Genomic DNA, 11,135 nt, shown 5'->3' with positions numbered 1-11,135 from the left:
TTTTGTTTTCCATTAAGTGAAATTTCATTTCACTTTAACTTTCTATTGATCTGATCGTAGTAAGTTTTTTTCTATAAACTTTTAAATGTTTTATTGTGATAAAAATAACAAAATTTATCATTTAAACCATTTTAAAGTGTAAAATTCAGTGCCACTTAGTACATTTACAATGTTGTGCGACCATCAGCATTATCTAGTTCCCATCACCCCAGACAGAAACTCTGTCCTCATAAGCAATCACACTCTATACCCCTCATCTTAGTCCTTGGCAACCACTAAACTGCTCTCTAGGTCTACTGATCTGCCTATTCTGGATATTTCATAGAAGTGAAATCATAAAATATGTGGCTTTTTGTGTCTGGCTTAGTTCGATAAGCATAATCTTTTCAAAGTCCATTCATGGTATAGCATATATCAAAGTTTCATTCCTTCTTATGGCTGAACAATATTCCATTGTATGTCTATACCGTGTTTTGTTTAGCTGTTCTTCTATGGATGGACATTTAGTTTGTTTCCACCTTTTGGCTATTGTGAATAGTGCTGCTCTTAACATTGGCATACAGATATCTGTTCAAGTCCTTCCTTTCAATTCTTTTGTGTATATGCTTAGGAGTGGAATTGCTGAGTCATATGGTAGTTGTATGTTTAACTCTTTGAGAAGCTACAGTGGCTCTACCATTTTACATTCCCACTAGCAATGCATGAAGGTTCTGATTTCTCTATATCTTGCCATCACTTGTTATTTTCCACTTTTTTGATTATAGCAATCCTAGTAGGTATGAAGTGGTATCTCACTACGGTAAATTTCTATTGCTTTTTTTTTTTTTTTGGCTGCGCCATGTGGCATGTGGGATCTTAGTTCTCCGACTAGGGATCGAACCCATGCCCCCTGCATTGGGAGCATAGAGTCTTAACCACTGGGCCACCAGAGAAGTCCCTGTTGCTTTTTTTTTTTTTTTTTTTTTTTTTTTGCGGTACGCGGGCCTCTCACTGTTGTGGCCTCTCCCGTTGCGGAGCACAGGCTCCGGACACGCAGGCTCAGCGGCCATGGCGCACGGGCCCAGCCACTCCACGGCATGTGGGATCTTCCCGGCCGGGGGCACGAACCCGTGTCCCCTGCATCGGCAGGCGGACTCTCTAACTGATTCACTTTGTTATAAAGCAGAAACTAATACACCATTGTGAAGCAATTATACTCCAATAAAAATTGTAAAAAAAAAAAAAAAAAAAAGCAACAGGGGGTCTTCCCTGGTGGCGTAGTAAGTTTTAAAGCAGGACTTCTTAACATTTTATACACATGGGCCTCATGGGAGGGTCTTGTTGAACAGACTGATTCAGAAGGTCTGGAGTGGGGCCTGATATGCTGCCTTCTTAACAATCACCAGGTGATGTGTCCTTGCTGCTGGGCTGCAGATAATGCTTTGAAAGCACAATGCTAAAGTATCGGTAAGCAGGTGTTATTGCAAGCCTTCATCAATACTGTTATTTTTCTGTGAACCCACAATGGCTTCCTAGGGTATATTTGCCTGAGGTCTCCTTCTCATGCCAAGTTCAGCCTTTCTTCCTCTCTGCAATGCTTATGTTAGAAGTCGCCAATCCAAAGGAATGTTCCAATAAACCTTAGGGACTTGGAATTGAGCTGGTTCTAACCTTTCTCCAGGTGTGTGTTTGTACAGAATTTGAAGATGTTCTAGCTGTGGGTAGAAAACTAAAATATACTTTAGATGGACACATGTAAATGTTTTTAATGTGACACCTGCAGTCCCATCCCACTGACCTCTACTCTTTCCCCAACTGCCAAGCATCACAGATCTAGAAGCAGCTCTGTGAGCTCCTCTCTACCAGGGATACTGAGGCAAGGCCAGTCCATCCTCTGTCAGCTGCCCTAGTCCCCAGAAAACCCCTTGTACCAGGCTTACACCCCTTCAGCTGGAAAGAAAATTGTGCTTCTCAAAAGAGGAAATATAAGTTTGCTAAATGAACTTGAGTAAGAGGAGAAAGAAGTTGAGGCCACTTGTACTACTAACCAATACTACTTATAAGTACTTTTAGTTGGGGCAAGGGGTGGGTTAAAATAATGAGCCCTGTAGTGATTTAGCCATAAATTATCTATAGAGACATATAATAGGAGACCAAATGAGTCACGTGACATTTACGTAGTTTAGGTCCCCACAGAGACTGTGGGGAAATGGTGCCAAGCTCTCCAGGTGGATGCACTAATCACTGAATACCACACAGACTGTGTGTCCAGGTATGCAGAACAGTTGTAACCTGCACCCTACTGGGTGTACACATGTGCCACACCTGTGCCACCAGCCCCTACTGGACAATAGCGAAAAAGGAGATTTCAGTCAAGATAGACTTAGCTCAGTTTCAGAAATGCCCCAGAGGTGTTTTTATTTGTTGAGGTGTTGAATTTATAAGTCCAGAATACGAACACATGTTAGTGCTGCTTAGATGACTTCCAAGAGCCTGGCACTGTCAGAAACAAATCACATAAAATACCCCATTTGTGGAAGAAGCTAAAAGAGTATCGACGTAGCTCATTATGCCATTAAAAGATAAAATAACGAAAATAAAAGTAGGTCACTGAAAAGGACATGATGGAACATGAAAAATTAATAACAGAAGTTTAAGTAGCTTTTATTGTGAAAAATGAAAGTACAGAAAAGAAATTTAAATACATTTAAAATGTATGTAGATTCACAGTTATAGTTGTATTTGAGTATATCTTAGAGCAATGATACTCCCTTTATCAAAGTCAGTCACTAAGGATTCAGAGTCTAATGTAAGTTCTTTATGATATTAAAAAAAAACCTTTCTGTAAGTCTCTTCATGTTTCCCTGGAAATCGAACAGACAAGGGACGCTGGTATTTCTTATCAATATATGTAACCTATATAACTGTTAGTACATATCTGAACTAATACATTTACATGTTCCACCATGTGCCTAGTCCTTGTATTTCACCAAATTATCTAAGTCTGATTCTGTGCCAGATAACAAAATTCTATCCACATCATGTTCTCCACCATCAAATAGCAAGACAAGACAAAACAAAAATCACCATTTTCAAGAAACTTATACTCATCATGAATCACAGAACTCTTTCTTTTGGGGGGCTGAGATGATCTTGCTTCTTCCTTTGCCTCCAACTTCTAGTATTGAGTGATAAATTTAGTAAAAATGGCAATACAGAACAAGCTGTTGTATCTAAATTAGCTAAAGGATGGATAGTTAAACCTCTTGAAGACTGTCGTGAATGATTAACCGCCTCTTTTATATTTGCCATAGCTTAATAAACTTTTAGTTTTGACAGGTGGGCAGGGTCACTGTGCTCACCAAAGGATTTGCAAACTGATACGTTATCATTTTCTAGTATAGTATGCCATCTGGTCTTACATTCTCTTATTTCTTACTTCCAGTAAATTTTCTTATCACTGTACTTTCTATCAAGTCACTATATGTAGTTTACATCATCCACTATTTTAAGACCGCCACATCTACTGGTCACTGTATGGACCATTATGAGGCCTAAGATTTATATAATATAAAACCTGTTTGAAACTGTCAACCCAACCTGTCAACCAGTTATTTTATCTTTTATGACAAAATTGCCTTACAGCCAATTAGTTGTGTGGGAAACTGCTTCCTGCAAAGATGTTTACAGAAAATGCCAGGCCCCGTGCATGTATATTCAAAGACAATTATGAACATCCTTTGAGATGTTTAAAGACCCAGATTCCAGAGATTTAGAACAAATTTCACAGGGCATAAGGATTTGTGCATAGGACACTATACTAGAAACTCCAAATCTTAGAGTTGGAAGCAACATTAGAGGTCATTAGTCCAAACTCCCACTCAAAGCTGGAATCCTCTCTGCCGCATTCCTTGGCAGATGGTCATCCAGCCTCTGTCTGAAATTTTCCAGGGATGGGAAACACACCACTTTTCGAGATAACCCATCCCCTAATGACAGCTCCAAATGTTGAAACATTCTCCCTGACGTGGAGTCCAAATATGCCTTTCTTAAATTTCCACCCACGGGTCCTATTTCTGCCATACGGAGCCATAAAGGATGTCTTCACCTTCTTCCACCTTGAAGAAAATCTCTCAGTTGCTCCAGTGTCTTCCCTGCTTCAATTTAATAGCCCCAGTTCCTCCACCTTTTCTTCCCATGGCCAACCCTTACCCACCCAAATGGGCAGATGATCAACATCCCAAAAATGTTATGCCCAGAACTGAGCACAATACTAACATGATCAAATCGATGCTGATAAGCAGAATTATTGTCTTTATAGGCTGGAGTTTTAGTTTTATTCGTGTGGCATAAAATTGCACGCTTTTCCCACCAGTCACATGACCCTGCTGACTTTTACTGAGTTTATAGAAAAACTAATAATCCACCCACTTCCTCATGAACAATGAATGGCAAAACATGGTCTCTTCGATTTTCCCTTTTAATCTAAATTCAGATTCTAACAAAGAGATCCCTGTAAGAAGGTCAGCTCATTAACTTTGGTCTGTTATTTTAGTTCCTCAAAATTCTTTTAAACTACTCATCTGAGCTAGGTGCTAAGCACAGATTACATAAAAAAATACCTTCCATGTCTTTAATCAAATCACTGATGAAAATGCCAAAGATAACCACATCTTTCACCTCACTCTTTATACTGGAATTAATTTACTAGTTTCACTAGACATAGCAGGGAGCCCAGTACATAGTAATTGCTCAATAAATGTGTGTTGAATTGAATGTACAGGTTTTCCGCCATCTGTTCAGTTAGAATCTCATGTGGTTCATATTGTTCTCTCTTGCCCATTGTATATCACCAAAGATTATCAAATGCTTTGCTAAAATCAAGCACTGTTGTATAATAGAAAGGAGCACGCTAGACTAAGTAGACCCAGATTCTAGTACTTGCTTGCTGTGAGTCTCAAATAATCATTTTTAGTCTTTGTTTCCACTTCTAAGTTACTATTTATAATAATAATGAGAATTATTATTATCTGGCCTGTTACACATACAATGATTTTAAAGAGCAACTATAATAATATACATGAAGATAGTCTATAAATTACCATGTCCTAACTACATAAACATTAGTGCTCATGATTCTGTTATGCCATTCCTTTGATCTCCTAATCAGTGTAGTATTACTTAGATTAAAAAACAATAGGATGCCTTTAATACCACTTGTCCTTAATGAAGCCATGCTGGATGCTAGTGATTACTGCTTGATTTTTCTACATGCTCACAAAGGACTAGGAGTCCCTACCTTCTTTGCTTCCTATTTTGACTTAGCTTTTAAAGCCTTAACTGTGCTGGAAAATTTAGTTTCTGTTTGCGTTTACTTAAACTATGCAACACTGTTTAGTAGACAGCAGGATTAGAAGAAAACACTTTCATCTTTCTCATCTACTGTGGACGTATACACTATTTTAAATCTTTAAAATAATTTTGGATAGATCTTTTTAAGCAACAAACCTCCTGTCAATTTTGTTTTAAAAAGGAGTGGAAAGCAAAGCACAAATCATGCAGAATGGGAATAGTTGAGTAGGCCCTTATAAACCCTTACCATGCAGACTACAATTAAAAAGCAAATAAATGTGTCCACATAACGCTTTGCTGTTGGGGGGGTGTTAATTGCAATTCTCATATCATTCCACCACCCAAGGAAATGTTAGAAACTATAAATTTTAGTGTTTCACACATGTTGGTTATGATAACAAGTTGTCTGGCAAGGAAACCCTGAACCTTTATGTAACATTTCCATCTCAGGAAAAGTAGTTGGTAGATCATACCTTTAGTAGCTTAGAAAAAAATAATCATGGAGAGGGGTGCACATTTACATTTAGCCCCACTCTTGGTCCCATAAAGACAGAGCTATTAAGAAGTCTTCAAAATTCCCTTATTTAAAAGAGTTTAATATCATAAAACCTTTGGGCAAGGTCCTGTAAGCCCATTTTCATGGAAGAACTAAGAGACTCTGCTAAATTGATAAAGAAGAAATATTATTCCCAGAAGCCCAGCAACATGTCCCTTCCGTGCAACCTTCCAACGACAGAAATTAAAATTCAATGTTGGCAAAATGTTATGGACACCTGTTACATGCCAGGAGCAATTCCACACATTCTACAGTAAAGAACAAGGGAGAACAAAATTCCTGGCCTTCATGAAGCCTACATTCTACTGCAGGAGGAGGCTGGGACAGAGGAGAACAGAAAATTAGAAAAAGGAAAGAAAATGTGCATTACTGATAAAGGTTTTAATGAAAAGAAGACAGGGTGATCTGATGGAGTTCCTGGCCAGTTCCTGTAGATTGAGGGAGTAGCCAAATATTCTGTGAGGGATGTCTACTTTGGAAATGCAATTGGTTAGTGCTTCTCCTACCCTGCCTCAAATGGTTACCCTTTGCTCGGAGGACCAAGTCTACATTCTCAACATGACCCGCTGGCCCTGCAAGGTCTGGCTCTACCTGCCTCTCTGTACCCTGCCATGGTGTGTTACCATCACTCCATTAGGTATTCAGCTATTTTTGTGTGTGTGTGTGTGGTACGCGGACCTCTCACTGTTGTGGCCTCTCCCGTTGCGGAGCACAGGCTCCAGATGCACAGCCTCAGCGGCCATGGCTCACGGGCCCAGCCGCTCTGCAGCATGTGGGATCTTCCCAGACCGGGGCATGAACCCACGTCCCCTGCATCGGCAGGCGGACTCTCAACCACTGTGCCACCAGGGAAGCCCAGGTATTCAGCTTTTATGTCTTCATAACGAGTTGGAATTTATCATCTATTTACATGACTTTTGACTGGTGTCTGAGTCCACTAGTAGACTGGAAACCTCATGAGGACAGGGGCCACACCTGGTTTTGCCCACCACTGTATCCCCAGCACCTGGCACAACTTCTGGTACATGATAGATGCTAAATGCACATTTGGGTATGTATGAATGCCTGAGAGGGCCATGCAGGGATCTCAGAAACCAGTGCACAGCAATTCCCCTTACCAGTCAGCTCCATCATCACAGGGTCTAATGATTTTTTTTCAAGTGTAGTTTAAAAACTGTTGATTCTCACTCAGCTAAGGTATTTTGAGTAACTATCAGGTACATGGATCTGTACTAGACATTTAGGAAATAAGAAGATGAAAATGCCTGGCTTCTGTCCTTAAGGAATTTGTATCTTGTTTAGGCTTTTCATAAGTGAAATAACTCTAAGGGAGATTATAGCAAGTATTCATTTATTTATCCAACCAAAACATGTGCCAGGAGCTACTCCATGATGAGTTTGTGACTTTACAAAGTTATGGTCTAATGGGGAAACCAGGCTTGGTCAGATATTCACCCAAATACATAAGTGCCAATGTGATATGTGTTATGGAGGAAAGCACTGCTCTTTGACTGTATAATGGGGCTTGGCAGTGGGCATCTGATCCATCCATCCACAGTCCAGGGAAGGGCTCTGAGGGAGAGTGTGCTAGGCAGAAGCGGAAGTGAACTTCACTTCTGAGGTCCACTTCATAGACCTGAGCAGTGGTCACTGAGGCCAGGACAGAGACAAAAGAGGAACGTCTTAGATAGTATTTCACCTTCTACTTTAAAGAACAGGCAGAAGTTTAAAAACACATAACCCTGGGTAAATCCAGAAGGGCAGGCTAAGGAAATGGGAAGAAGAGGTCCAGTAGCAATAGAATTGGGAGGACCTTGGAGGGTTTGCAGTGGTCTGGGTTGGTTTGAGGGTTGCCAGCCTGAAGGAGATTAGTGGGACACAAGGACAGAAACAGAAGTTGAAGAAGACTGTGCAAGACTATAAGTGCTCAGACAAGGATTGATGTAGAGATAGTGGACAGCCATGCTCACCTCCCTCCTCCACACCTCCTTGCTGCTGGTGTGGCAGAAAGACATAGCCTGGATGGCATCCTACCCTCCTCCTCAAGTACAGCACTACCTTCGTGCTCTGTCTTTCCCCAGCAGTATCATCCGCTTTCTTTCCATTGGCTACTTTGCCTCAGTCGGTTCTTTTCACGGGGACCTTGATCTTTGATCCTTCCCTAACATCCACCACCTGGTCTCTCTTTATCTCTACAGACAAGCTTCTTCAGACATCAGTCTACACTGACCCTCTCCCCTTGCCCATGTTGCTCATTGAGGCTTCAACCTGCTGCCACGTGTCTTCTACACTATTGCTCCTTTACACTGCCCTTGCCAAGGGTATCCATGGCCCACCTCCTGGCTGTTCAGCACACACTTATCCGCCCTTAGTTTACTCTACACCACTCTGTGGTGTTCAATACTACTGACTCCTGTCTGCTCCCAGAAACCTCCTCTTCTGTTAGTTTTCAGAACCATATCTCTTCTATTTTCTGAGCCATCCTCATGGAATCCCTTTTCTCTAACCACACTCTTGTACAGTGTCCCTGGAAACAGACTGGGGGGTAGAGAGTTACCTGCAGAAGGTTTGTTGGGGAGGACCCTTGGGAAATACACCTGTAAGGAAGAGAGAAGACAGGCGTGGGTAGAGGGAAAGGCTGACCCACAAGGAGGCTGTAGCTAAGCCTAAGGGGAGCTCCAGGGCAGGAATAACCCTTCAGAGTTGTCCCAAATTGAAGCCAGGGGGCTGGGCCTTTGTATCCAGGCATCAGCCAGTCATTGGCGACAGGCCACCATCTGGGAGGGTTGTGATGTTTGGCAAGGCGCTTCCCTGTGGCTGAGAGGGATTCCCATTGAGGGCCATTCGCTGCTATGCAGACCTCACACTCTGCACATCAAAACTGAACTCACTACCTCCGCTCCAACACTCTTGCAAACCTACTTCTTAAGTCCCCATCTTTTTTAATGGCACCAGCACCCATGCAGCTGGATTTCTAGAGCCAGACATGTTCTTCTCTTTCCCCTCATGTCCCACTTCCAAATAGTCACCATGGCCTATAAATGTTACCTCCTTAATATCTCTTGCATCCTTCCCTTCCCTCAGTTTCTGCTGCTAACACTTAGGTTCAGACCCTCATTCCTCACTCCCATTTCTCTCAGTGGGGCCTCTTCTTCCAGTCATGACATCCTGCAGTCTACACCTCTGTTTTGTACAAAGTTTAAAATCCTTTAACTGCCTTCTCACTGCTGCGAGGTCAAGTCTAAACTCCTTAGGATGTCACAAAAGTCCTTTCCTGATCTGCCTTTCCTGTTGTCTCCCTCCCTTTCTGAATTCCCCTTGAGTACTTATTCCTAGCTAACTGACCCTCAAGAGTCTGATGTACAGAGGCAACTCCTGAGAGTTTAGGAAGGCAACCCACACACTAGATCATGTTATATTTGGAAGTGATTGCTTCTCAGTCAGAAACAAAGCCTTTGGCCCAGAACAGTGATAAGCAAGGCATTTCATTAAATGGCAGTATTAATCCCAGGGGGTCACGTGACCTTTGGAGCTGCCCAGCCTTAGCAAGCCTGCTATCTGCGCTAATCTGAGACCACATGTTGCCTCTAAATCCTTATTGAGCATGACGTATGCACCCAGCTGTTAACACTGATACACTCTCAATGCCAAGATCAGGCACGATTCCCTGGGCACTTATACAGCCCTGCTTGCTAATCCAGGCTGCCCGCTGGGATAGGCAAGAGAGAGGCAAGGTCACCCCCAAGTTGATGAGGGGCAATGGGGACTCTTGCCACCATGTGCCTGGTGGCAATATGCTGTGTCTTGTTTATTTCTCCACATCAGGCCAGATAACATCAAGCAGAATATAAGTTCTCTTCATTGGTCTTATGCGACAGGAAAGCGTTCATTGCACATTTCTGGTCTTAATCGTGGCCAGAGAAGGAAAGAAGTGGGCAAGAGAGATAACTTCTGGTGAAAACAGAGCCCCTCTCTGAGAAGTGCATATGCCAAGCTCTGCTTCAAGTGTAGCAAGCTCGCCTTTTGATCTCTGGCAGGGACCCCAACACCACCAGGGAGGCCCCCCACCCCCAGCAGTTGAACTCAGCCTCCAGCCCCTTGGGTGGTGAGGGATGTTTTTGCTTTGGTGTCAGCAGGACCTGACTGCAGTATTTTGGAACCACGGCTGGCTGCCTCCTCGTCTCCCCCGCCACCCGTCCCCTAGCTCAGGTTTCAAGCCTGTCCCTTCCGAGCTGCCCTCTTGCGTCGGCTCTCTTCTTGCACTCCTGAATGTTACCCTAGAGGGGGCTGCAGCACCGCAGGCTTCCTCCCCGCCGCCACCATTTGCTGTTGTTGGCTGCAAGTCCCTTGCCCGGCGCCAGATCCTCGGCAGCCAGCAAGGACCCTGCGCTCGGCTTACGCAAACAGACAAGCCGGAGCAGAGAGAGTCTGGATACGCTGGGCAGCCCCTCTCTCCGAGCCCCGCCCCCGCCTCTGCATTCTGAATACGATCTGTTCATTTCATCAAATGTACATTTCACCAAATGTGCATGGTCCCCAGCTCCCCGGCGGACACAGCCGCCAGGGCTCCCTTCCAGAACCATTGTAGTCCTTCCCCCATCTATACACACTGCCCTGCTGTGCGTGATGAGGGGGTGTCAGGTCTTTTTCTTCCTTATTCTTTTTAAATAATTCAATATTGGTAATCTGCAAAGTTCTTTCTGGAAGCTCCCTGTGCATTGCATTCTAGAAGCATATTAAGAAACATTAGAGTCTTCTTGCCTAGGTCATGACCCACCGCCCTGCCGGGGACTTGTATATCCAGCATTGGCAAGTCCCATGTCCCTTAGACAACAGGGTCACCCCTGGTGCCTTTGGCTTCATTTTCCTTTACTGATGTGTTCCAGCAATGCAGTAAAGACCACATAACTTCCTAACAACTGGATTTGCTCATTGTTATTCCTTACTGAAGAGATTGTTTTTAGAAATATATGGCAGATATAAGGAAATGAGAAACACCATCATAGTAACCATTTTTTTAAAAAAATTGAATACTCACATTGTACTTTGTTTGCAACTGTATCCTGAGTCCCCTGGCTCCCAGACGCTTCATCACGTCTCATTGAATGAATGCCAGGCAGTGTGCTAAGCACATTACATTACCATCACATTTCATCTTCATGCAGTCCTGTCATTTGATAGATAATTAAATGGAGATGTAGAGGGTGATCTGTGTCCCCTAGGTCGTATAATAAGAAAGTCCCTTTGA

At 42.9% G+C, this 11,135-nt stretch overlaps 1 long non-coding RNA gene across 1 annotated transcript in view; it reads right to left on the bottom strand.

Moving 5' to 3' along the window:
- Positions 1-8,442: 8,442 nt before the first annotated feature.
- The window catches only part of LOC132492492 (uncharacterized), a 38,070-nt gene continuing 35,377 nt past the window's right edge, over positions 8,443-11,135 (bottom strand). The window contains exons 4-5 of the long non-coding RNA XR_009532824.1: positions 10,926-11,054; positions 8,443-8,484 (exon numbers count right to left, since the gene is read on the bottom strand). This is a non-coding gene — a long non-coding RNA (uncharacterized LOC132492492). The remainder of the gene's footprint in view (positions 8,485-10,925; positions 11,055-11,135) is intronic.

The sequence above is a fragment of the Mesoplodon densirostris genome, chromosome 6 (assembly GCF_025265405.1).
Source record: "Mesoplodon densirostris isolate mMesDen1 chromosome 6, mMesDen1 primary haplotype, whole genome shotgun sequence".
Classification (NCBI taxonomy): Eukaryota; Metazoa; Chordata; class Mammalia; order Artiodactyla; family Ziphiidae; genus Mesoplodon; species Mesoplodon densirostris.
This window is presented reverse-complemented; position numbering and strand designations above follow the sequence as displayed.